Raw genomic sequence first — 27503 nt, 5'->3', positions numbered from 1 at the left:
AGAGCCATTGCCCGAAACGTCGCCGATGATACGTGTATATAATTGTTTTTCCTCTTTTGGTTATTTCGGCAAAGTTACGTAGAAGGGAAGTATAATGCACGGGCATAATATGACTTTGAAACCCCGCCGCCCACCTCTTACGCATTTCACAAGTAGTACTAATCACATACCTGCATTTCTCATAAAAATGCTAAATTCCTCTTGATATGCAAATTATTTGGTCAAGGCGCCCTTCCCCCCTTCCAGCCCAGCTTAAATATACGCTCCAAGTGTGGTGGTGTTTCATTCAGACGCTGTCTCCCCGACAGATCTGGTCTTCACCTGAGGACGGCTGCTTGCGTTGTGGCCGAAACGTCGTGAGAATGATTTTATTATGTTTAATTATTATTATTTTATTACTTCCCTTCTACGTGACTTTACCGAAAGAAACAAGAAGATGAATCACTGCAGTCACGAAAGCTTTAAATCGAAAAAAAAAATTCCTTTTAAGGTCACGGTGTCGTTGGTGGATGTGTGGAGGTTGGTTCGTGCACCACTGCCAATGCAGTAGCAGTATCGCCAAATAATGAGTGTAATCTTTAAATGTTTTTTTGAGTTGCAAATACGATAGAATAACAATGCGATTGACTTTCATGAAACATTATTCATGCAGAACATCCTAGGGAGCTTTACAAAAAAATATTTAAAATAAAACATCAGCTTATTTGAAGATCCTCATTGATAGGCAGGAAGACATTAGGTACTACTGAGATAATTGGTAGGATGGTATACGAGTGGGTAGGCAGACAAGTAGGGGGTGGATGTGTGGGTATGTAAGAGGGTAATTGGGGAAACCGGACGGTAGGAGGTTAGGTGAGTGGGGAGACAAGTAAACGGGTATGCAGTTAGAAGGGGCGATGTGTTGGTAGGCATGTAGATACCACCAGGGAAGTAACTGAGTTGGTGGGTACTGCTTGGTTCTGGGTAGGTGCCGGACAAGTACTGCTATGCAAAGGAGATCAAAGTAAAGTCAAAGTTAGTATTTTTTCAAATGAGAAACTGAGGCTGTGCGCATCTCTTCTCGCGTTCGCAACTTTAAATTCCACACTCCTACGACTTTTGGGGAGATGGATAGACACGCAGCCACAAAAACAAGGATCCCACGTGTAGCCTTAACAGACTGTTGGAGCAAGTGCTGTTGGCGAGTACCTATGAAGGCCAGCACAGCACACGGGTCTGTCCACCTTAGTATCCCTGGTGGCAGATGTATACTCGTCGCACCAGGTTCGTCAGCGCCACACACACACACAAAGACACGTGTGCACATACATTCATACCATACGCTCGCGTTACCAATGTGACGATTCGTGGCTGGCCTGACCGGGGCACGCCATGTGTGGCTCGGCTCGTGTGTGGACGATTTTATTTTCCACTGCGCTCGCGAGCCGGGTGCGCACACGCGCTTTTAATGCGGCGGCGACGTGCGGCGCAGTAATGAAGCATCTGCATACGCAAATGAGGGTTAATATCAGCTCCCCGGAGCGGGTGGGTGGAGGAGTATTTGGGTGGGTGGGGGGTGTGGGTGGGAGGGTGTGGGTGGGTGGGGGTGTGGGGGTTGGTTGGTTTGGGGGTGGGGGGTGGGTAGGGGGGTGGGGTGTGGTGGTGTGGGTGGGCGGGTGATGGGTGGGGGGGGAGAGGGTGGGCGTATGGGTGGGGGGTGGGGGGTGGATGGGGGGGTGGGAGAGTGGATGGGGGGTTGGTGGGGGGGTTGGTGGGAGGGGGGGTGGGGTGGATGGGAGGGGAGGTTGGTGGGGTTGGTGGGGTGGGTGGGTGGGTGGGGTGGTGTGGGTGGGGGGTGGGTGGGGTGGATGGGTGGGGGGGATGGGGTGGGTGGGGTGGGTGGAGGTGGATGGGGGGGGGTAGGGAGTGGGGTGGGTGGGGTGGATGGGGTGGGTGGGGGTGGATGGGGTGGGTGGGGTGGATGGGGTGGGTGGAGGTGGATGGGGGTGGATGGGGGGGGTAGCGAGTGGGGTGGGTGGGGTGGATGGGGTGGGTGGGGGTGGGTGGGGGTGGATGGGGGTGGATGGGGTGGGTGGGAGTGGATGAGGTGGGTGGGAGGGGGTGGGTTGGGTTGGTGGGGTGGGTGGGGATGGGTAGGGGGTGGGTGGGGTGGGTGGGGTGGGGTGGATGGGGCGGGTGGGGGTGGATGGGGTGGGTGGGGGTGGGTGGGTGGGGTAGGGTGGGGTGGGTTGGGTGGGTGGGGTGGATGGGGTGGATGGGGTGGGTGGGGGTGGGTGGGTAGGGTGGGTAGGGTGGGTAGGGTGGGTAGGGTGAGTGGTTGGGGGTGGATGGGGTGGGTGGGGGTGGATGGGGGGGGGGGTATGACTGACGGTTTGCAGCCCGGCTCCCGAGAGAAGCAACGGCGGCGACGTCGCCTGTGCCGCTCCATCGCGTCCTCGTGGGGTTCTCGGCGGAAACGCCCGAGGCTCCAGCAGCCAAACACCGGAGCAGCCAGGCAGACGCTTTAATGAGGTGCGCGGTGAGTCATGAGCCATCGCCACCCCTAACCCCCCACTGCCAAGCCCACAATTGTACAGAACTCTCCCGAACACCCACCCACCCCGATCACGTAGCCGCATCGGTTACGTGTCTCCCCCGCTCTCCCCGTCTACCGCACGTGCATGCACATGTTGTTTAGTCCATCGGCCAATGATTATCAGCATTTGCTTAAGCAAAGAAATGTTGAAGGGGAATACTGGAGGGGAAGATCCTGTTAGCGAGCGCATATTAAGATGAGAGCGGCAAGGCACAGGAATGGGCAGCATCATTCTCTGTCTCCACCACTGCTGATGATTACACGCTGCGACAGGTCGACCTACTCATATGAGGCTGAGTCTACCTCGAGGGGGGCCTGGATAGGTTCAGGTAAGACGACACCGCTCTGCCATCCTAGTGCATGAGCAAGATTCAAAGGCGGCTCACCGGCATCGTAATGTGGCACAGAGCACGAATCACCACGCCACCGCACAGACGCACAGACGCGGAGTCGCATTCCAAAGTCATACTGACCAGTCACGTGACAGGAGCGTCCTTAATTTACGACTTCATTGCAACGTTCTAGTTTTTTGGCGTTTAAAAAAAAAATTCCTAAAACGTTTTAGATAAAAAAAAATACAGCAACGGAGAGTGAAGAGATTTGGAGACTCTTAGTAAGAACTCCCTGCCCCCACTAACGGCTCGCAATCATCTGTCCCTCGGAGTATTTTTTTGACTGTGGAAAATTGATTTTGTACCAGCGAGTTAAAGGGGGAGGGGGGGGTTCAACAAACCCCATCTTGCCAACCCATGCAATGCGCTTTCCACTAAAGCAGCGGTTTATCGTCTCGCACCAAACAATTATCTTAATGTGGCAGCACAGTGTGTGTGTAAATCAGGCGGTCTTGCTGTATGCACGCCTTGGCACGTGTGTTGTGTGTGTGTGTACACGTACGTGTGTATCTTTCCACATTTTGTTTATTAAATGAGGTGGTTTTTTTTCGTAAGAATGATGGATAATGTTCAAGAATAATAACAGTAGCAGCCAAGAAATGGAATGTGTCCTCGAAGACGGTCCACCAAGAGGGATGAAATCATCTCACGTGCAACTTCTGGGTTGATGATCGCATCGCAAAATCATGAGAGGTGGCAGCGGCTTGAGAAGGCCCTCATTCAGCAGTGGATTGACCGTGGCTGATGACGGAAGGACATGCTGTTTGCAATCAATCAAACCCCAGTTGTACAAGGCCAGTAAACGATCTTTATTCCATTTCAGCACCCCCTCTGTGGACAGCGCCCACACGTCTCAATGGGGAACACTCCTTCGATGGGGACTGGGGGAGTCATCTCTGTGTCTTCAATTGCCCTCTGCAGCTGCGTGTGTCTGTATATCTGTGTGTATGTGTGAGAGTGGGGAGCGGTAGTGTAACGGTTAGCGCGCTGCGCTATGAACCTGGCGACCCGGGTTCGATTCCCGCTCACGGCTAACGCCTGTGACGATTATCTGAACCGGTCCTGGGCTTCCCCTAGGTCGACTCGGCCTTAAATGAGTACCTGGTGCGGTGTGTAAACATCGCCACTGGGGAGACAAAGGCGGTCGGGCGTGGTGCTGGCCACCCACCCCCTCGTGTACCGTTCCGGCCTTCATAGGTGCTCGCTAACAGCACTTGCCGCTACAGTCTGTTAAGGCTATACGGGGGATCTTTGTCTTTTATCTTTGTGTGTGAGAGTATGCAGTGGGGAGCGGTAGTGTAGCGGTCAGCGCGCTGCGCTACGAACCTGGCCACCCGAGTTCGATTTCCGCTCAGCGACGATTATCTGAACCGGTATTGGGCCTCCCCTATGTCAGCTCAGCCGGAAACGCGTACCTGGTGTGGTGTAAAAATCGCCACTGGGGATACAAAGGCGACCGAGCGTGGTGTTGGCCACCAAACCCCCTCGTGTGCCGTACCGCTAACAGCACTTTCCCCAACAATCTGTTTAGACTGTACGGGGGATCTAAAAATGTATCTTTGTATGCAGTGTGCAGATTGAGCGATTGTGCAGTGGTTAGCACATCGTGCTTCGAGCTCAGCAACCTGAGCTTGATTCCCAACTACGGATATCATCACTAGTGAGTCATACCTGAACCAGTGCTGGGCCTCCCCTAGGTTGACTCCGCCCTAAATGAGCAGACAACGCCCTTGATTGAGCACAGCACGGGGGGAGGCCTTCATCCAGTAGCACATTGTCAAGGGTTGTACAATCAAAGATAGTTCTCACATGCAGTGCTGTGCATAGATTTATAATAAGTTGTGTCCCATCGTCAGTGGCTGGGCGGCGACCGTCAACCTTGAGTTGTGGTGCTGCATGCTTGTAATCCAACGGCAAGGAATCACGCAGAGATGGAGAGGCCTGCATAAGGCACTCGCGTGCATGACGATGAGGTGCTAAGTAGAGTGCGAAAGAAGTTCAACATACATATACAGTTCGACGTACAAAGGAGACAGCACAGCAAGTGGGCCTCTGAGAGGAACATCTGCGCACGGATGGAGTGTTATTCCCTCACTACTGTTGCTTTCACCAGTCTTTACAGTATTCCAAAACATACTGAACCACTGACAAAAATAATTGGTCATACATTCTATGCAGGGCCTTCTCCGAAGGGGGTTTAATATCCCTTTGTAAAGAGAAGACGTCCATTCCCTCCTGCAACCCTAACAATTATGACGCTACCGTTGCTACCGGCATCACGTCACGGGTAGAAGACGTCTTGCAGCTGTGTAGTGCATCACTTGTTCTCAGAGGAAGGAAAAAAAAGGCCACGGACGATGATGTCACGGGAACAATTCTGAAGCCACGCGCATTGTACTGCAACCGCCACCACGTGGGCTGTGGTCATCCGTCTAAAAGAAATGATTTAAGCTCATTGGGACTCACCAGCTGACGTACATCTATAATATAGTTTTTTTGTTTGTTAGATCGTGTAAATATAAATGGGTCGTTTAACCCGCCACCACCCGACACAGCCAATTAGTAAAGGGTTTGTCACGTAAACAGGACGTGCCAATTCGTCACTAGTACAGCACACCGGTGTGTTGGAGAGCAAATCCACAACATTTACAGTGTGAGTACGACGTTTAGCCAGTAATTACAACCAGCTTCATCAGGCGACAGACAGATTTGCCTGAACTCTAAACTGACCTATTTTTAAATCATCGCATTGTTAATCACATACAATTATGTAATTCTCCAGAGTGAGGCTCGAGCCAAATTAAATTAAAAGCCCACGTTTAATGCGATGGGCGCTGGCCATTTACTCGCTCAAATCGAGAAGCCGGTTTCATTACGGGTGGCTGAAACCTGGATTCAAACCCAGCCTATCAGCGCCGCCAGCTCAGTCCTCTGACCCCTTAAGTCACCCAGCCACCTTGAGAAAAAAGAATCTATAAATTATTAAGATATAGTCTTCCCACACATTAGATTCCTTTTACCCCCCAGTAATTATACAGGGCTTGAACTCGGAATCCACAGCGCACTGGCTCGGTACTTTAACTCATAGGACCCATGAGTCACTCAGCCATCACTAATGTCTCTCTTACTGCCCCTCACTGCTTCCTCATTTGAGTGGCTCTCACCAGCCACCCACCTAACACCCAGCCTTAAACATCCTCCAATTAAGACGCGTATGGAATGCACAGCATGCCTAATCTACTACCCGATTTAACTGATATTGAGCCGAGACAACAAAGGGAGACAATTTGTCGATTTGTAAACAAAAAAAGTGGAACTGCTTTCTTCGCCGTCTCTCAATTTCTCCATCTAATAATGATAATAAAGTAGTAGAAACAATCGTTATCTAACCAGTTTCGACTCTTCAGTCACAATTTATTTCCAATGTGGTCCTGCGTGGCAACAAGAGGAGCGACACATCAATTCCGTGTAATATGTATCGTTAAATATACAGAGCAGATGGCGTTTTCCGATACGACCGACCAGTGTGAAAGAGTAGGCCAAATGCCCTCTCGAGGGGCTCTGTTGAGATCCTTCTAGTGGAGGCCCTTCTGCCAGAAACTACAGGGCTGGACCTTTATTTTTTCACCTTTACAAATGTAGCAGACATAACTGATGAATAATGTTTACCAAAGCAATATATAATTAACGACATTGTGACAATACATAGAAAGAAATGATTTTTTTTTATACACGATTAAACGAAGGTTGAAATGACATTATTAAAATTGTAAATCAAGCAAATAGCAGAAAAGTTATATTGAAAAAAAAATAACTTCCAAAATTAGGTGGCGAGATTGCTCCGATGTCAGGGGACTGATCCATTACCGCTGAAAGCCTGGGTTGGAATCCAGACAGCTGCTGCCTGCGATTGAACAGGAGCTTCAACTTGAGCGAGCCCATGGTCTCAGTGCGACTAGCTATCAATGACGGCAGAAAAAAAATCCATCATATTAAACAATTTTGGGGAGAGGGGAGGAGAAGGAGCTCACTGAATTTGACAACATTCCAGGATCTTGAGATTAACAAAATGCTTGGCTTGATTGACGTGTGACAAACTCTCTTTGTAGAGCAGATTAAAATGTTGCTACTGCTGAGGACAAGCAGGTCTCGTGAAGTGACTTCAGACATTGTTGTACAATGTCACCTTCCCGGACGCTTTCTCTCACGCGGTGTGATTCATTGCGAACTCCGGGAGAGTTCCAACCGAAGATTTAATTTTTTTACCTTGTCACGTGATGCCAATAAAATCAAATGCAATTTATTCGGGATATATATATAAATTTCACAAGAGGAATTGCTGAAGAAAATAAAATTGTACAATGAAGTGCACATGAAGAATGTGCGGGCTCTTATATCCTTTCCATTACCACGAATTAGCATTTTAACAATGTCAATCTTCTCTTATTCGTCGACAAGTTACGTTCCGTTCTGCCCCGTGCATGTGACAAAAGGCAACCGCGATCTTCTGGGCGACAGAGGAAAGTGGTTTGGAAAAGTGGGTGGTGCAAAGCGTGAGTTCCGATTGCCCTCGTCTATTAAACCTGCCTCGCCAGCTTGATTTAATCGCGTCACGTGGTGTCAATCACGCGTGGACATGGTAAGGACGACGACGACGATGCACGCCTACAACTTGGAGATTTGGCGGCCGACACAGAGATGGAGCCACCGTGCGCCATGCAACAATGCGTCCGACTTCCAGTATCTGCAGAGGCGGTCTCGCGCGAGGATGCGATGCCTCTGCAATCATCTCATCTCTGCACCCACTCTTGCCGCACAGCGGGGACTTCCCAGAACGCGCCCGCCTCTCCATCACATCGCAGCGAACAGACAGCCAGGCGGGCAGGCGAGCAGGCATACGTGAAGGTAGACGGGGCAGACATGTGCACAGCAAGACCGAGACGGTCAGACAAACGGGCAGATCAAGTGGCCAGAAAGACAACGCAGGCAAGGGGGGGGGGGGCAAAGAAAAATACAGGCAGGTACACAGACAGACAGGCAAGGGAGCAGGCAGGGAGGCAGGGGGACAGAGAGACAAACATACCGGCAGGCAGGCAGGCAAACAGACGCGTCGACAAGAAGACAGCCTGAGAAGCAGGCAGCCAGACAGAGAGGCAGGTAGACAAACAGGAAGACGGACAAGACAGTCTCCACAGAGGGCCACAATCACATCCGTGCTCGTGGCACCCGCGGCTGACACAGACAGAGGGAAGATGCCCCCCCCCTCCACGGGCCCCCGAGGCTAGCAGCCCCCCCCCCAACCCCACACGCCACGCGCACGGAGAAGCCCTATTACCCTCCCCCCATCACCACCCCCGTCTCCCCCGAGAGGAAGAGAGAGCCGACTCCTTGCGTATGTATACATGTTGACTACATACATATCACTGGCTGCGCATGCATACGTAATCAGCTCATTATCCACAGAGACAAAGATCGCCCGTGTAGACTTCACAGACTATTGGGGCGAGCGCTGTTCGCGAGCACCTATGAAGGCCGGAACGGCACACGAGGGGGTGGGTGGCCAACACCATGCCCAGCCACCTTTGTCTCCCCAGTGGCGATGTTTACACATCGCACCGGGTACTCATGTCAGGTTGAGTCGACCTAGGGGAGGCCCAGGTGTAGATCTCGGCCACTGGCTTTGTTGGTCCTGAGCGGGGATCGAACCTGGGGCAGCCGGCTTCGTGGCTGGCACGGCGCGCTAACCACTACACTACCGCTCCCCCCCCCCACACACACAGACACGCACAGACACACGCAGACACACACAGACACGCACAGACACACGCACACACACGATATCTGAAACGTGAGAGACGTGAGCAATATTGCACAGCATACTTGGAATGCTGTGTGTTTAGTGATGGCAATTCTTCACCATGAATACGTTCATTTATACCAGAACGGTGTGTCTACTTGTGTCCCTTATAGGATAAAGGTTTCCGAGTGTAAATAGAGCTATGCACTAACCTCCCTGTGCACAGCGGATGGATTGTGCAGGCTGCACGTGTATAAAAGATATATTCAAGCAAGCCACGTACAAATAGTATAAACACGTGCATGCATGCAAGGTATTTTATACACACGGCTACCTAACATACATAAAACGTTTAATATACAAATACATGCACGTAGGACACTGTATAACACAGAATAGCAAAAGGCTACGGCTTAAGCTATTGATTTGTATACGGTCACGCACAACATACATTGTACAATCATACAATACAATCACTATCCTGAAACACATACAACTAGCGGCCAGTCATACACACACACACGGGTTCATACATAATACTGTGATGCTTTTACTTAAAAGGACTACAGTATAATATTTTTTTTCCCCTAAAGGAAATTTACCACTTAATTAATAATCTACTGGTGTTTGCAAGTCATTGCTAATTCCCAGTTTTCTATAGAGTACGTGGTGCTATGAATATTGATATGGTTTGCTTGGTATAAGACCCAATCACATTTCTTCACTCAAACCACACAGTGCATTGCATACATAGTGAATGCAAATAGTCCACGAGTCTGATAGCGGTGATGATAAAGGGTATAATTATGATTCCGTACGTACCGACTGATACGTGCTACTTTCTATACAGTACATACAAAGACAAAGATCCCCCGTATAGCCTTCAACAGACTGCTCGGGCATGTGCCGTTAGCGAGCACCTATGAAGGCCGGCACGGAACACGAGGGGGTGGGTGGCCAACACCACGCCCGGCCGCCTTTATCTCCCGAATGGCGAGCTTTACACACCGCATTTGGGTACTTATTTGAGGCTGAGTCGACCTAGGGGACGTCCACGAGCGTTTCAAATAATCGTCACTGGTGTTGGCCGTGAGCGGAAATTGAACTCCAGTCGCCGGGATTCGGAGCGCAGCGCGCTAACCACAACACCACCGCTACATCCCACAATGCAAAGACAAAGATCCCCCGTATAGCCTTAGCAGACTGTTGGGGCAAGTGCTGTTAGCGAGCACCTATGAAGTCGGGTACGGCACACGAGGGGGTGAGTGGCAACATCACGTCCGGCCGCCTTTGTCTCCCGAGTGGCGATGTTTACACACCGCATTAGGGTACTCATTTGAGGCTGAGTCGACCTAGGGGACGTCCACGACCGGTTCGTACGCAGCGCGCTAACCACTACACCACCGCTACACGCACAGACGACACCACACACCGACACACATACAACACACGCGCGTATACCGTTTCAGTCAATGCATCGCTTCGCCTATGCTGCAAATGTACACGCAGCTGCATACACAGACACGCACAGACCTCGTGTCAATCCACTGCTGGATGAGGGCCTCCCCACGCTACGCGAGTCAAGGTGGCGGAGGAGTGTTGGGGGGGGGGCGAGGTGTATTTGAGCATACTTCACCACGCTGGTCAGTACAGGTTGGTGACGGCGAGGAGGAGCATAGCGGTACAGCACAACAATGGGTTATACTGCACTGCTCTCCGATGTCCACCGCGTTGCCCAGCACGGCGGTAGCCCAGCCAGGCGCAGTCGAGGCTCCAGCCTGCTTGGCTTTCAAGATCTTGACCATCCAGTCGCACCCCCTGTGATTTGGGTCATAGGTGGAAGCTAAGCAAGACTGAGCCTGGATAGCTGCTCGGATGGGCAACCGCGAGGGATAACACCGGCGTCGTCAGTTCGGCTTCGTTGCCGGCAGAGGGCGGTGCAGCAAAACAATAGTTGTACTGCACTCCGCTTCAACGTCTATAACCCCCCCCCCCCGCCGCTTTCACCAAGCAGCGCTGAAGGACGGCCAGACAACCACCACGACGTGGGGCCGACGACGACATTCCTCCAGCAGTGGATCGATCATGTCCATCCACTGCTGGATGAATTGGACACAGACCAGACAACGCCGAGTGTATTTAACACGCCGCGCGTGTAGCGTAATCACAGAGTACACCGGGTATGTCAAGTGTGCAGAGGATGAGCAGGCAAGCAACATCATCACGCCGGGTGATTACAAATTCTCCCTGCCGCCTCACGTGCGTGGTAGTCGCGCAACGGCAGTGTTGTTCATCATATCACCCGCGATAACATCACTAATAACAAACGCACTCCAAACCTCATCTCGATATCCTGCCACCACCACCACCCCCCACCCCATCCTCCTTTATATTCCTTGATGATTGCTACATCGCAAGCCTGCGACCGTCAGAGATGGCGACGGAGTTGGGGGGTGCGATGCGGGGTGAGAGAGGCCGATATCCAGCAGTGAATTGATCATGGCTAATGATGATGACTGCTAAGAGCGCGGAGACCCGTGTCTATTGCGGCTCCGTTATTAAAACGTCCGGCGTTCAATGCGATTTGGTGTATTACAGTGCAGTTGTGTCGGCATTATACCCCCCAGCATACAGTCTTGCATGGACTGTAGACATATCCAGCTCAGCGCCACGCTAATAATTGCACGCGCTGGCACGCGTCAATTTACACACACGAATTTTGCTGGATGCGGTTTTTTTGCGTTGTTTTATTGTAAGTATGCCTCCTTCCTGCACCTTTACCCAGATACCCACGTTAATCAGGAATCAATACGGACCCATTAAATCCGGGACAAAATGATAAACCGTTCAGAGACACACACGCGCGCAATTGGTCTGCGTTAACGCAAGCGAGAATGTCCGTGTGTCTGCTCCAGTGAAACACGCTCTATCCACTACTATGTCGGGAAGCAATTGCTCGACGTGGCTGTAGCATTACATCGTTTTTTTTTAAGACATCGGCACCACGACCATCATCATCACTGGTCAAGCCACTTGCAAGCCTTCCCGAAACCGTGAACCCTCACGATCGGTCCCGCGCTGTCGTGAAATAATCCCGTCTAGCAACCCGCCACGCGAGCTGAACGCATCGCTCCATCTCCCCGGCGGACGTCGGCGCTTAATACAGAAACGCGGGGTGGACAAATCGCGTGGCTGAGAACCCAGCGCGCGCACACGCGCATACGCGCACGCCATCGCAATGTTACCGATCGCAATAGAGACGAAATAGACGATGAGAGACGTGGGTGGCACATTACCTGCAGTCGCGGACTCTCTTGCGCGAGTTGCTCCTTGTCTCTGGAGCATCCAGATGGTGCGCTACTCTACCTGGTGCATTCCCTGCGTCCACATAATTTTTTTTGTTACAATTATTTCATTTATTCTTAATACGACACGAGACGTGGATTGCGGTTCATATTTTTGATCTCCTCCTTTCCTCGATTCGTTTTCGTCGTCGTTTCGTCTTCGTCTAATTATCGTTCTTTCTTTATTATTTATTTTAATCGCCGTATTTTGTGAGCAGTCCACCGAGGCGCATCTGCAAACGTCTCATTTTCATCGCGCGTTAAATCCGTGAGCTCCAAGACCACTGAGCCTAATGCATCCTAATTCTAAATAATAATAACTACATAAATACAAGAAATAATCTACATTTGAAAATTCCGCAAAATATAAATATATTAATAAATTTGTAAATAAATAAGTCACATGCCAAAGCAATATCATATCAAAGCCAAAACCCGGGGCTGTGGTACCAAAGATTTTTCTAAAAGTGACATTTTGCTTTCTTCTAGCCAATACGCTGATTTAATTACACAACAACAACAACAACAAACGAAAGAAAAAGATGCGATTTTTCGAGCTTGTATTTTTAGCTATCTGGCTGTGCTATGTCCAGTCCAATGGGCTCGCTAGCTCTCTGGCTCCCTGGCTCGCTCGCTCGTGCTATGAGGCAGTCGCAGCAGCAGCAGCAGCAGCAACTCGTTGCTTTATCGGCCGGCAGAAACGCGAGAATGCTCTCGGCACGCACGCGATGACACGTCTGCGCGCAGCGCGTGGATTGCAGAATGACGCGCGCATCCAACTCCGCCTACCACCACCAGCACTGCCGTTCTTCTCCAGCTCTCTGCGCCGTACACACTTCATCTGCTCATTGCCCTCATTACTCTCGTTGCTGACACTATCACCATCATTCTCATCACCGCCGTCATCAATGCTGCCACCACCACCAACACCACCACCACCGTCATCTTCATCATGACCACCGCTTCTATTATCCAGATATCTTCGCTGTAACAATCCGACTCTTCTTACCACACTCATCACTGATATTATCGTCATTATGAACATCATCATCACGATCACCACCACTTCGATTATCCATATATCTTCCCTGCAGAGACTCCTCTTCAAACAACGCTCATCACTAATATTCGCATCATTATTATCATCATCATCAACACCAACATTTATCTTATCGCGCTCGATCCTTAACTCATCACTCATGCAATCACCATCATCATCATCACTGCGACCACTTTCATTCTCATGCAGTCCCCCGTGCACAGACCCCACTTCTTACTACTACAATAATCACCACCACCGTCGTCAGCGCCATCACTGTCATCGTTACCAAACATCATACAAAAAAAACATCACCGCCTTTGCTATTGCGCTATCTTCCCTGCGAATTCCTCTCTCCCCACCACAATCACCACCAATCCATCACCCTCATCATCATCATCATCGCTACCATGATCGTTACCACTACCGCTTCTAATTGTAGTGCTTTCCCATACATCCTTCCCATACTCATTACTAAGATTATCATCACCACCAAATCACCTCCACCAGTTGTAAACTTACTTTGCCCTCCCTGCCCACCATCACCACCTCCGCATGTATCTGCACTACATAGCAGCACCTCTCCCCACACTCACAACCATCTCTAGTCTGCCTCTGTTCCACGAACAATATTCATCACCTCCCACTGCCAAAGACGCCGTACAAGCAAATCTGCAATATATATTAAAATGGCTCTTATATACAAGCGTGGGCAGAAAAGATTGATTCATTAATGTGTTCACCCTCAACGCGTTGCTATTCTGTATTCGTCATCAACTAGTGGTCCATCTACTGCTGGGTGAAGGCCTCCCTTCATGAACTGACCCCATGGCTCCATCTCCGCTGTGGTCGTACCTCTCGGCTGCGTTCCATCGTTATGGCTGTCATTCCATCACCAGTCTCGCCCATCGGCCGCAAGTCATCCCTCCCGGCCATTATGTGTCCACGGTACTTCCTGAACCCAATTGTTTGTTTAATTGACTTCCTTTAAATTAACCTTGCGTCGAACACAAGAAAGAACACGTCCGAGATGACGTCAAAGGATCCCTTCGTTATTCGCGGTTTTGGCTATCCGTTCATCTTAACTGGAACCCTACACGACTACATCGAGAGAGAAATAAAGCGACGAGATCAAGTGATGAGACAGAATGTAATGCGATAAAGTAATGAGATTATTATAATCGTCATGAATTTAATAGCTTATCTACATATGTATTTAAGGTACTTAATTTTCCTAGGCCGATATCATTACCTGCGAAATTTTGACATTCATGAGCATCTCCGTCACGTATCCCTCGCGAATAACGAGGGAACCAATAACACACCGTGGAAATAGGCTCGCGTACAGGAACGTGGATTGTGAGATTGCGAGGCCGTGATGGGAGGGGGTGGGGCGGGGGGGGAGGTGCTTCATCCAGCAGTGGATAATACATGGTTGATAGTGACTATGAATTCACACGGCCTGAGCTTCCGCGGATGAACGCCACTGCAATATCCCGCAAAAAAACCTACACATCTTACGCAGTAGGGATGAATCGACTCGTCTATTCAGCGTTGCGTGCGTGCATTCTCAGACTCGCGGCAGAATTAAACGAGCGGCTGGTTAATGAGGTGGACGCGGGTGTTTGGCGGGGCGGGCACACATCTCGAATACAAACCGCTCGCGAAAGAAGAAGATAGCCCACAAAGCGCTTCGCTCACATTCCAATTTCACGCCGCTTACGTATTCGCATTATCTGCCATCATTATTATTACCACTACACGCCAGTAATCACAGTGTGCATTAATTCTAGAGGCGTCGCCAGCAATAAATTTGTATAATTATTCGTGTAATTTTTTTCTTTGCTGCTTGCTGCTGCTTGCTACTGCTTGCTGCTGCTTGCTGCTGCTGCCACAGTGGCCGTACTGGTTATCGCATTGGAGTTGTGATCCCAGATGTCAGTACATTTTAGCTGTGACGGTCCCACCTGATGACGGAGACTTGTGTTGCCTCCGAAACGTGGTGATTTATAATTGTATTTCTATTATTATTTCTATTATTTTATTTTTATTATTTATTTTTACCTACGTGACTTTACCGAAAAAACCTAAGAGTATGAATGCTTGCAGTCACGAAAGCTTCAAATCTAGAATCCCAGATGTCGTCGGTTGGATTCCATCTGCCGGCACGGTATCGTTACAGCGACGCGCCGACTATTCGTCGGACGAAGCGTCGTGTCGAGCACCAGCCGCCCTGACGTTTTGTTTATTTGGGGGGGGGGGGGGCGACTCCCACGGCTCGCACTCCACTTCCCTTCCACCCCTCAATCCCTCCGACATACAAGCCAGATGTTAAACTCCCGTTCCCCCCTTTTTTTCCTTTAACTTTCTCATATTTTTCGATTTAAAGCTTTCGTGACTGCAGGGATTCATCTTCTTGGTTCTTTCGGTAAAGTCACGTAGAATGGAAATAATAAAATAACAAAAAATAAAACATAATAAAATAATTCTCACGACGTTTCGGCCACAACGCAAGCAGCCGTCCTCAGGTGGAGAGCAGGTCTGTCGAGAAGACAGACTTTCTCATACATAGCCACCACCCCCCATGTTACAAAAAAAAACGAATGTCGTACCAGCCGCGATGTTCCCACGTAAATGAGACAACCGTTTTTCCTACCCCACCACCACCACCCTTCCACGGGTTGTCTGTCCACCAACTGCCCCCCCCCCCCCCCATCAATCAGGACGCATCGAATGCGTGGGGCCTGGTGGTTATAATCACGCGGGGTTGTTTTTTGTCGACCAACGTTCCGCAGCGGAGCCCTTTTGTTCTCATGTACGGCAATAATCTAATAGAAATATACATATTCTTGGTTCTTTCGGTAAGGTCGCGTAGAAGGGAAATACTTAAATAATAAAAATATTGTTTTATATTTTATTATATCTCTTCTACGTGACTTTACCGAAATAACCAAGAATATGAATCCCTGCAGTCACGAAAGCTTTCAATCAGAAATATACATGTATTTTAAATGCGCCCAATTGTGCTAGTTTCTTAACACATTCCTGCGGAGGTAGCTGGTAGGAACGTTGGGTTGCTAGGTCAATGGCCAGGGTCAACGGCGGCGTGGTGTATTCCGCAAATATGGCCGACTGTGAAGGCGGGCACAAGCCGGCGTGAGTAGGTTAAACGTTGCGTTTTATAAGGGCAACACGGGGTGACCAACCCCTCCCCACCCAGCCCCACCCTACCCACCAGCCCCTCCCCACCCTCCCCACCCAGCCCCTCCCCACCCTCCCCACCCAGCCCCTCCCCACCCTCCCCTCCCCACCCAGCCCCTCCCCACACTCCCCTCCCCACCCAGCCCCTCCCTCCCCACCCAGCCCCTCCCTCCCCACCCAGCCCCTCCCCACCCTTCCCACCCAGCCCCTCCCCACCCTCCCCACCCTGTCCAGCCAGCCCCTCCCCACCCTCCCCTGTCCAGCCAGCCCCACCCCTCCCATTTTTGGATTCACGACGCACGGACGGACACAATAATCCCCTGTGGGCTGGTGTAACCAGGAGGTTCCTACCAGTAAAATCCTATGTCCACCCAGCAGTATCGAGTAACATCGGTTGCGCGTAGTGGGGTGAAGCGTGGGTAATCCCATTTCGTCAACGATGTCTGGCGAGCATAGAAGGGATGGACAGAATGCTCGCTGGTTCCCTTTGGTGGAGGCCCTTCCGCCAGCAGTGGCACGCACAAGCAAATTTCAGGGCTGCGCTTTTATCTTTTTTACCGTTAAATTATACCGTATATTTTTTTTTAAAATCTATTATTTTTGAAACCGGTATACGTTGTGGGCAGCAGAGGGCAATGCAGCAAAATCCAATGTTGTATTGCACTTTTACGTAGTCCACGTCTGCGCTCCCCCCGCCTTCACAAACCCGCACTGACTCGCGTGGTGAAGTATGACCCTCATTCAGCAGTGGACAGATGATAACGGGGTGTACATGGGAACACGCGCGCACATGTTTGTAGCAGGCGCTGAGCTACAAACTCGGCGACCTCAGTTCGATTTTCTGCTCACGGCCAACACCAGTGACGATTATTTGAACTAGTCATGGGCCTCCCCTAGGTCGACTCAGCCTAAAACTTAGTACCTGGCGACGTGCATCACGCCTGTATGCGTGATGCTGGCCGCCCATCCCTTCGTGTGCCATGCCAACCGCTAGCTAACAGCACTTGCCCCAAAACTATGTTAAGCCTATACGGGGGATCTTTGTATTTGTCCTTGTGTACTGTTCACATATATATATCAATATCCGGCCGCATCTAACAATACGTGGAGTCGGCCCTGGGCGTTCCCCTTTTATCAAAGGCCACCAACCGCCGTGCTGATGTGTGGTCAAACAATCTCGTGACTGACGAGGCACGGGGAAGCCTTCAGAGAGCGGACGACACGTGAGTACTGTCACACGCCACGTGACGCTAACCACACACAGAGTGATCAATCAGATATCAAAAGAAAGGTTTGCTTTTAAGTCTCGAAATAAACATGAGCTATGCAGCAATGGAGTGACAATGAATAGATACTGCAACTACGTATGGATTGTAATCTCGTTTTGCATCGTGTACGTGTTCATGAGTTAATTATGCAAACAATCAAGAGTCGGCCTGTTCAGTGATTCCTTGTTCATCAGAAATCAATGAGATAACCCGTCTTTAAATACATTTTTTTCAACTTAAAATGCATCAACAAATTGATGATTAATTGATCCTTCGGAAAATGTTTCACATGAAAAAAGACAAAGCATGTTCCCATTGTGTTGAATTATTCATGCGAGGCACGTGGTCCAAAGAATTATTAATTATAGCTAGTCCGAGCTTTTCAATCACAAATAAACTTGAGAAACAATATGTTGTTGATTGATTAATCCATAGTGACCTTTTCAATATTTAATACGTTGCAAGACATTCTTGATTAATTAAAGCTCGTGGCGTTACGCTGTAGCCCCGGTAAACACAATACATTGATTCAATGGTTACAACCAAGTTTCAACGTTGGCTCAACGTTGAATGTTCACCGCAGTAGTCAGCGTATTGCTCCGTGAACCCGTTGTTGATTATCTTCGACCTGTCCGCGGTGGCGAGATGTTAACTACCTCGCCTGGTATACAGGAGGGTCGTGGGTTCGATCCCGACCCTGACGCCTGCTGCTGTATATTTGGAGTCTGCGTGTCTCTCTCCTGCGTTGTCGTGTGGATTTTTCTTCGGGTCCTCCGTTTTTTTCCCTGCACGTGAGCTATCATTTGTTGCCAGGTCAGCATCTGACACAGAGCTCTATCGCTCAAGTTGGGCCGTTACCTGGTAATCTACGCCTCTATATAAGGAACGAAACAAGTGGACTTCTCCACATAGCTGGCTATCGCCTGATGAAGCTAGGTTGTAATTACTGGCCAAACGTCGTACTCAGAGTGTAAATGTTTTGTGGATGTGCTCTCCAACACACATGTGTGCTGTACTAGTGACGAATTGGCATGTTCTGTTTACGTGACAACCCTTACTAGCTGGCTGTGTCGGGTGGTGGCGGGTTTAACGACACATTATATATTTATGCGATCGAACCCAAAAAACCTCTTATGGATAATATAGCTCGCTAAAGCCTGCTACGTGTTGCTGCTACTTGTTCAGTGTATAGTTTATTTCCCAGGACACGGCGAACATCAGGGGCGAGTGAAATTTTCACCGGTATCGTCCCTTGCACCATCCGCTTAAATAATCCGCGCGCGGTGAAGTATGGTCAAATAACCCCCACGACCCGCACGGCGTGGGGAGGCCGCTCATCCAGCAGTGGACTGACAGCAAGAGGGGTGTGCGTGTGCATGCAGGTACAAGACAACGCGATGCACGTGGTCCCAATTCCTTGTATAAACGCGACTGTTGTGTAACTTTCCCCAAAAATATATACTCTTAAACTAAACTACTTTTTTTTATTTTACCAGGTAAGGCCCACTGGAGCTATGCAGCTCTTTTTCAGAAGTGACCTGGCCACAAATGACAGCTCAACGAAGTGGGTTGCCACGTCGAAATGTATTGCAGCCAAATGCTCTAAAGGGATGTTTCTAAATGTCGAGGGAAAACCGGAGGAGCCAGAGAAAAATCCACGCGACCACGGGGAGAGAGACACGCAAACTCCAAATACACAGCAGGCATTGTCAGGGTCGAGATTGAACCGACGCGACCTTCTGTATACCGGGCGAGGTAGTTAACATCTCGCCACAGTGGCGCCCTGAAATGAACTCTTTCCCACAACGGAGTGGGTGACCTCGTTAAACAATGAGCACTGCTTCTTATGCAGACTCAGGGTCAGCATACAGGATACTGTAACAGCGAAAATACAAACCTCAAAGATAAATTGAAAATACCGCATATTGTTGCTTACAATATACACAGCATTCAATATTTTAGAGCTGGAAAGCAATATGAAATGTGTTCAGTTTATGAATACCGCGATATAAGAATATTATAGCGTGATATTCATGCATGCCATTCATTGTACATTGCATTAAATACACACGCACACAAACACATTGACACGCACATGCAAGGCGGTCCAGTTATAGATACCCCTCTGATTGATAACGACCCACTTTAACCATTACTCTCAACAGGTGATTGACTATTGTTAAATAAATGCTAGGCAAAGTGTATCCGGAAAGTGTTCGACGGTGTGATGTGTGTGTGTTGAGATTGAAACCACGTGTGCAGGTGCTAGGTGGGATGTTTACATCACAACATCGTGAGATATCGGAGGCATTCATGATCATGACTAATTCGGATACATGATTGAGATTGTTGGAAGACATGTACGGCATGGTCCAGATGTCTTGTGATCCCCAGTTACATTTCTAAAACGTGATATTTAGAAATGGGTGTGAACACAGAAATTAATAAGCAAAGGCAAAACAATGTTAGGGGTCATTTGCATTGCAACGTCCTTGCTCCGTCATTGCCCAACGCAAGTATTACTTCACTGCGGTATCCGTAAACGGATCAGCCTGTGGTAATACACTAAAAATAAAAAAGGCTCTACAATACGGATGCCCCGGGGAAATCGTCTCAGTAGCCTCTGCGAAGCACCCTACAATATTAAGCGGTCCAACTACCAACCATTTCGTAGCGCATAATGACATCGTGCATATGCTAACTAGGCGAGGCATTCGCTGTACATTATGCACAGGCACGCACACACGCACGCGCACGCACGCACGCGCGCCGTTTAAATAATGCGGCCATCCCATGCGTGTCAAGATAATATCCCCGGCACGTAAAAACTAAAAAAGTGGGCTCGTCTGTTAAGTTAAGGACGTACTCCTCATTGCACGGATGTGCGTGCTGCAAGTGCGCGGGGCATCTTGGGAGGTGGCACACGTGGTTTTTATTCGTGACAAATGCCATCGCTCGCGCAGACTGTGCCCTCCCTGCTCACGTTGAGTCGGCGCAATAACCCGGAGCTGATTTTACATTGGGAGGAGCGGTGGCGCAGTGGTTGGCGCACTGCGCTAAGAACACGGCGATCTGAGTTGTTTGTAATTGCTAGTATTAGCACTACAGGCTCAAAGAAGTGCAACACGTCAAGCGGCCAGCAATAAAAAAAACCCATTTGAATGTGTACCAGAATAAGAGTTTACACGTGTCTTGACTTGAATGAGGTTTGGTAATAACTTGGTGACAAAAATTCGACGACGAGAGGGAATTCCAAAGTGGAAGAGTGCGAGGGAAGACGCAGGAAGAGGAGCGTGTGGGTGACCTGCAGGGTGGTGGTTGAACGCAGCGCGGATGAGAACGAAATAAATAAACCCGTAAAAACAAAGTTTTTCACTCTAAATCCTTTATATGCGTGGCGGCTAGAGTCCTCTTGTCCTCTGGCTTGAGATGGCTGCCACATATGGGTCAAATGATTGTCTGCCAGCATTAAGCAATTGGTAATTAAATATTTTTAAAAAATTCCCTAAACAGTGTAAAATTTTGGAAAAAAAATTTCACGAAAATTAATTGTCACGCACAACGAGTCTGTGTGGAAAATGTCAGCTCGGTTGGATCACGGGAAGTGGGTTAAAAAACGACCGAAAGATTTGCACGGTCGTAAGCAAGCATGCAAGCACGCAAGCACGCAAGCAAGCGGACTTAATATAAAGGATTTAACAAGTAAACCCGTAAAAACAAAGTTTTTCACTATAAATCCTTTATATGCGTGGCGGCTAGAGTCCTCTCGTCCTCTGGCTTGAGATGGCTGCCACCTATGGGTCAGATGATTGTCTGCCACCATTAAGCAATTGGTAATTAAATATTTAATTTGTTTTCCCTAAACAGTGTAAAATTTTAGATTTTTTTTCACGAAAATTAATTGTCACACACAACGAGTCTGTGTGGAAAATGTCAGCTCGATTGGATCACGGGAAGTGGGTTAAAAAACGAGCGAAAGATTTGCACGGTCCTAAGCAAGCAAGCAAACTTAATATAAAGGATTTAATAACCCGTAAAAACAAAGTTTTTCACTCTAAATTCTTTATATGCGTGGCGGCTAGAGTCCTTTCGTCCTCTGGCTTGAGATGGCTGCCACCTATGGGTCAGATGATTGTCTGCAGTATTAAACAATTGGTAATTAAATATTTAATTTGTTTTCCCTAAACAGTGTAAAGTTTTGGAAAAAAAATTTCACGAACATTAATTGTCACGCACAACGAGTCTGTGTGGAAAATGTCAGCTCGATTGGATCACGGGAAGTGGGTTAAAAAACGACCGAAAGGTTTGCACGGTCGTAAGCAAGCAAGCAAGCACGCAAGCGAACTTAATATAAAGGATTTAAAAATATATTCGCCTGTGGAGGACGCGGGGATCGATCCCGCGACCTTTGGCATGGGAAGCGAGGGCGCTACCAACTGCACTACTCCGCCACGGCCTGTGGAGGGGTTACGCTCTGGGCTCTTACACTCTGACGTTCAGCCAAAGCCATGAATGCGTTCTATTTGAATATATGTAAAATATTTTTTTTTGCCTAAAAAGTGTAAAATTTTGGAATTTTTTTTTTCACGAACAATAATTGTCTGGCACAACGAGTCTGTGTGGAAAATGTCAGCTCGATTTGATCACGGGAAGTGGGTTAAAAAACGACCGAAAGATTTGCACGGTCCTAAGCAAGCAAGCAAGCACGCAAGCAAGCAAGCGAACTTAATATAAAGGATTTAAAAAGTCGTTGGCTGCTCAAAGCCGCGTGGGTGGAGGAGTCGATGGAGTGAAGTTCACGTGAACGGCAGCAACCGTGCACAGCAGCAGCGATAGAAGAGTGACGGGGAGGCGACTTGACTGCCGGCGAGCGAGTTTGAATCCTGGCCACGGATACCACCAAGTGGCAAGTGATGTCTGGACTGCAGCGTGGATAACCCTCGTTCCCATTGTTCTTCTCCAGAATGTGATGACAGTGCTGTGTATACGTGTGGCAAAGTGTAGAAAAACCTTTCTTAAAAACTCCGGTTTGCTCCCGTGATGTGTTGGCGTCTGCGTGATCCTCGTGAATAATTCGAATGCTTTGAATTAGAGGCCAATGTGTCCGTAGTAATTTTTTTAAAGAGCAAGATAATTGATTGAGGTATCAATTAGTGACGACGGATTATTTCTGTCGACGACGACGATCATCCTCTATGCATTGTGAGCCGGCACATTGTCCCAATGGCACCGTGGGTTTGCTGTTTTCGATGCCGCCAAATGTGTTCCTTCTCACGAATGCCCCTTGCGGCTAAACAACTCGATGGTTGTCCCGACAAAGCCCCGGCAGGCCAAAGTGTTCCAAGGCAATATCCGGTTAAGCGATTTGCCGCTCGAAAAAACATGCAGAGGCCATTATGAAACCACCGACTGTTGCAAGAGCAAGCGAACAACGCGACCGACAGAAATTGGCTTTCGGAATTCGCAAATGAAAGTTTCATTTACAGCTGACGGGAATCACGTTAAGGGGACCTACGCGCGCTCCAACATTACAGCGCACTCCATTATTGTGTTGTCAAGCCGCACGCATTTTTGCTACGCAATAATAACAATGATCAACACGGAGCCACTCACAAACGAATGCCAATTGCCTCCAGGCGCGTACAGTCTCCTTTATTCGCCGTCTGGTGCGAGCCAACTGCGAGCGCGTCTCTCGTTCGAGGGAGACCTCGCACTCAAATATTTAGAGCACGAAAGTTAAAAAAAAACACTTTTACAATCAATAATAATAATAAAAATACAATTAAAATTCTGACATTTTCAATGTTTAATCCACCGATGGCTGAAAGTCTCCTTAAGCTTTGTCGGTCATAACGGAGGGGAGGGTGGGGGGGTGGTTGACCATACTTCACCACGCTGGTCAATGCAGGTCGGTGAAGGAGTGGGAGGAGCTGGTTCTGATCATACTTTTGCCACTATGATGTTGGGCGTGACCGTGAATCGAACCCGGGTTTTTGGATTCGAAGCACACGGCGCGGACCACTGCACCGCCTCTCCGCCATGCATTCAAAACGGCTGATTTAATTTGCGACTTCAAGCCTGTCTTGCAAGGTTGGCCTGGTTTACCGAGTGACAACCAATGCAGTCGTGCGTGTTGCACCCAACCATACGGAGCGACGGAGACTACAAAATAAGTGCAGATCCCCATCAGCTGGAGACAGAGACCTGCTGAGTCAGTGGATTCCACATAAAGTGCAGATTAGACGTAAACATTCAGAGCTACGAGGTCTGAATGAGACAGTAGCAGATGGACACCGCAGCGCGCAGGGACTGCATAAACGGGCCCAAATGTGCAGCTATTTCTTTACGATCACACCTACCTGCAAAACACCTGAGGATGGAACACATCCCATTGGCAAGAGTGTCCAAGGGTGTCAAGTGATGCACGCGCAGCAAATGAAACAGCTCAGCACATGGATCGACAACTCTCACCTGGCCGGACGAGAATTCCAAGGAGACCTGTCGGGAGGAAGAGCGTGAACGTTTAAGCGGCACGGTTAAGAGGACCCATGATTTAATAATAATAATAAAAATAATATATATATTTTTAAAAGCTCGGAATAGCTCCACGCCCACCTTATCAACGTGGCCTCAATTTCCTACCCTTACATGGGCGGCCGCTTATTTCAGATGACTCGTCGTGTGGCTCGCAAAGGAGGGATTGGAAGAGGGTTGCACTCCGAGCCATCAAGTCACACGTGCGGCAATCACGCGTCGCTCTCACTTATCATGGGCATGTGTGCAGATAACTCGAGCGGCCACATTTGGGGCTTTTGTTTTTTCCACGCGTCGTGGCTTTTATAGCCCACACTCGCGCGCGTGCACGCGTGCGCGCGAGAGAGTGTCCAGCCCTCGTGTCAATCGTTTGCTGGACGAGCAACCTGATTCCAGACCACGGCCAACATGGGTGGCAAAATGATATGGGAATCTGTCCCCGGACCCACCTTAGGTCGATTCAAGTTGAACCAAGTGAGAATTCAAGAGGCCAGGATGAGTCTCATTTGCAAGAGTGAGCTGGGTCACGTACATGACAGAATTGATTCAAACCATAGACGAGTACCTGGCGCAGTGTGTGGACATCAGCGCTAGGGAGACAAAGGCAACCCGGGCGTGGTGCTGGCCGCACTACTACCCTATGTGCACCGTGCCAGACATAATGGGTGCTCGCTAACAGCACTTCCCCCAACAGCCTATAATGCTACATGAGGGATATTTGTCGGTATTGTGTCTGTGTGCGTGGGATGGATGGACAATTACATTCTAAATTGGTCACCACGAGGAAGTTACAACCTTGGTAAATGTGGTTCTTGGCACAAATGTAGAATTATCCACCTACTCATGATAAAGTCGGGCGATATTTAAAGGTTGCTGTCGATGACATTTGTGATCTTTATTTAGAACTGGGTGAGAGCTGATTGAGATAAGAAAACAAAAACAATGTCCAAATTCACGTGCAGGCTCCCAGGTACATTTTTGTTGCTAGTTTTTGGCATCAAAAATCGGCTGATTAACATCTTCACCAGTCCCGAGGCTACCTTCCATCAACAAATTAATTCGGTCACTGGGTGAAGTTTTTGTTTTGCAAAGGAGGCCAGAGGTAGAATTTAGTATTACAAATTTCAGGTGAAATTTTTTATTGAAAATAATAATAACGTATGTTTGTTGGTGCAGGGGAAGGACAACACACTCAACACAAAAAGCTGTTCTAAAGGAAGGAGTTTTCTGTCTGTAAAACGCTCAGCCATTTGTCAATATACTGCTGAATGAAGACCTCCCCGTGCCCTGTTGGCCAGGGGGGCTGTTTGACCGTATGCTGCCACTGTACGGGGCACAGGTGGTGCATCGGCCAGTCATCTCAATCAGTCAACCCAGGGCACCTGGGTCTGTCCCGTGATCTCCTTGCCAGCGGGCGTTCGACACTTCACGTGGCCTCAAGGTGCACATAGCCTGGCTCACGCGCCGTGGTGACATCACCGCCACTTAGTGGCGAACGGCGGTTGTTGTTGTTATTGTTGACCGTACGTAGGGCTTAATTCCTTCTGTATTATTTCCCCCCCCCCCGAACCATAACCACGCGGAACCCACGAACCCCCACCGCCTCCCTGGACAATGGGAGGAGCAGGGGGTGGGGGAATTATTTTCTGGAGCTCAGCCCCGACAGAGCTTGGCCTGAAATGAATCCCAGACCAACCTTCATTGTGCGATTCAGGTACGGTTGGCGAAGGTCGGGGCGGCGAGAGAAGAGGGGCAAGTTGTTCCAGCGACTATATTGCTCGCCACTGAAGTTATCCGTGACTCAATTTCATACGACCCTCAGCCAAGCGAGGCCACCATGGGCCCGCAAACAATATTTGCCCGTCGCTGCAATGCATCTTAGCCGCACTAATCAGGTCCTGGAGGGGAATATTTTCGACGTGGCAGCAACATTGCGTTTCTAATTTTAGTGCCCTCGGTGACTTCTGTCAAAGCAAGGGCCTCTAAGGTGTGTGTGTGTTAATGTGTGGTTGAATGGAGGAGTGGTCGTGTAGCGGTTAGCACACAGCGCGACGAATCAGCCGACCCGAGTTCGATTCCCACTCAATGCCACCAACAACCAGTGAGGAATATCTGAACGGGTCATGGTCCTCCCCTAGGTCGACTCAGCCTCAAATTACTACCTGATACAACGTGTAAACATTGCCACTTGAGAGACAAAGGCGGCCGGGCGTAGTACTGGCCACCCACTCCCTCGTGTGCCGTGCCGGCCTTCAAATAGGTGCTCGCTAACTGCACTTGCCCCAAAAACGCACGTTAAGGCGACACGGGGGAGTCTTTATATTTGTCTTTGTGTACACATATTGAGCTCAATTCCCGGTGGAGGAAAGTCCTTTGTGGCTCACGGCGAGTTACAAAAAAAAAGTTCCCCCACCACCTGGTGTGTATACCGCAAGTTGCATTTCAAAAATAAATAAATAAACGTGTATATTTATCAACACATTGAAACCCTCCCTGTACGAGAAGTGAACGCCTCGAGGAATCTTCAAATTAAATTGAGAGTCTCAGTTCCGCGAGCACCCCACCCCCTTTAGCGCATTTGGAAAATCAAATTTGGATTCTCTTGCGCTTTTCCAGCGGCGACGAGCGAGCGAGAGAGCGAGCGAGAGAGCGAGGTCACTGGGCCACAGGGAAGCCGCTAGGAACACGCCGGGTCGTCAAAAGCACGCGGCAGGGCCCTGGCGGCAAAACGCCCGGCACAAGGCCCTGGAGGGGCGAGCGACGGGAAGAGAATGGGAGATGGAGAAGAGGTGAGGGTTGAAGGGAGGAACGGAAGGGAGGTTAAGGAGCGGGACTGATTCATGTACAGGGGAAGTGTTGTGTTTATGGGCAGTGTTGAGTCTATGGGCAGTGTTGAGTCTATGGGCAGTGCTGAGTCTGTTGGCAGTGTTGAGTATATGGGCAGTGTGGAGTCTATGGGCAGTGTTGAGTCTATGGGTAGTGTTGAGTCTATGAGCAGTGTGGAGTATATGGGCAGTGTGGAGTCTATGGGCAGTGTGGAGTCTATGAGCAGTGCTGAGTATATGGGCAGTGTTGAGTATATGGGCAGTGTTGAGTCTATGAGCAGTGCTGAGTCTATGGGCAGTGTTGAGTCTATGGGCAGTGTTGAGTCTATGGGCAGTGTTGAGTATATGGGCAGTGTGGAGTCTATGGGCAGTGTGGAGTCTGTTGGCAGTGTTCAGTCTATGGGCAGTGTGGAGTCTGAGCAGTTTTGAGTCTATGAACAGTGTTGTGTCTATGGGCAGTACTGAGTCTATGGGCAGTGCTAAGTCTTTGGGCAGTGTTGGGTCTATGGTGCAGTGTTGAGTCTATGG

At 49.3% G+C, this 27503-nt stretch overlaps 1 pseudogene; it reads right to left on the bottom strand.

Moving 5' to 3' along the window:
• The window catches only part of LOC133361065 (sodium/calcium exchanger 1-like), a 211886-nt pseudogene extending 187772 nt beyond the window's left edge, over positions 1 to 24114 (bottom strand).
• Between the last annotated feature and the right edge of the window lie 3389 nt (positions 24115 to 27503).

Source organism: Lethenteron reissneri, chromosome 8 (assembly GCF_015708825.2).
Source record: "Lethenteron reissneri isolate LAM-NWPU_2019-01 chromosome 8, ASM1570882v1, whole genome shotgun sequence".
Classification (NCBI taxonomy): Eukaryota; Metazoa; Chordata; class Hyperoartia; order Petromyzontiformes; family Petromyzontidae; genus Lethenteron; species Lethenteron reissneri.
The sequence above is the reverse complement of the archived record's forward strand: the minus strand, read 5'-3'. Positions and strand labels throughout refer to the sequence as shown.